This window comes from Nannospalax galili, unplaced genomic scaffold (genome assembly GCF_000622305.1).
Source record: "Nannospalax galili isolate Female #2095 unplaced genomic scaffold, S.galili_v1.0 scaffold1569, whole genome shotgun sequence".
NCBI classification, from domain to species: domain Eukaryota; kingdom Metazoa; phylum Chordata; class Mammalia; order Rodentia; family Spalacidae; genus Nannospalax; species Nannospalax galili.
The window spans coordinates 199,921-200,819 of record NW_008360051.1 but is presented as its reverse complement, the minus strand read 5'-3'; the positions used below and the strand labels follow the sequence as shown (position 1 = coordinate 200,819).

The 899-nt window shown below is 52.1% G+C and overlaps 1 protein-coding gene across 1 annotated transcript in view; it reads right to left on the bottom strand.

The window, feature by feature from the left end:
- Positions 1–899, bottom strand: part of Mrc1 (mannose receptor C-type 1) — a 92,781-nt gene that overhangs the window by 62,670 nt on the left and 29,212 nt on the right. The window lies entirely within an intron of this gene.

The following is an 899-nucleotide window of genomic DNA, read 5'->3' as shown; positions in this document are numbered from 1 at the left end:
GGGTGGGTGTGTGACGGGTACAGGTGTGAGGCTGGGTGTGTGACAGGTGCAGGTGTGAGGGTGGGTGTGTGACAGGTACAGGTGTGAGGGTGTGTGTGTGATGGGTACAGGTGTGAGGGTGGGTGTGTGACGGGTACAGGTGTGAGGCTGGGTGTGTGACAGGTGCACGTGTGAGGGTGGGTGTGTGACAGGTGCAGGTGTGAGGGTGGGTGTGTGACAGGTCCAGGTGTGAGGGTAGGTGTGTGACAGGTACAGGTGTGAGGGCTGGGTGTGTGACAGGTACAGGTATAAGGGTGGGTGTGACAGGTACAGGTGTGAGGGCTGGGTGTGACAGGTACAGGTGTGAGGGCTGGGTGTGTGATAGGTAAAGGTGCGAGTGTGTGTGTGACAGGTACAGGTGTGAGGGCTCAGTGTGTGACAGGTACAGGTGTGTCTTTGGAGTCTACAGCTTGGAGTACCCTGCAGGGGTTTTATTAAGTAGGACCTTCTAAATGTGTCATTTTTGTTATGCCAAGTGTCAGTTTTGCATGACTTTGTATTTAAAGCTTTCACAGAATATGTCCTCATGGAGTTTATCCATTTGACCTGTATGATCAATTGATTTGGATTTTAAGGAGTAAGTGTCTCCCTTAGCCCCAGTTGGCCTGGAACTCACCATGTAGACCACGCTGTCCTCGAACTTACAGAGATCCACCTGCCTCTGCCTCCCAAGTGCTGGGACTAAAGAGGGTGTGTCACCATGCCTGCTCTTTTGTTGTTGTTGTTGTTGTTGTTGTTTTGTCTTTTTGAGACAGGGTCTCCCTGTAACCTCAGCTGTCCTGGAACTCACTATGTAGATCAGGGTGGCCTCGAACTCACAGAGATCCGCCTGCCTCTGCCTCCCAAGTGCTGGGATTAAA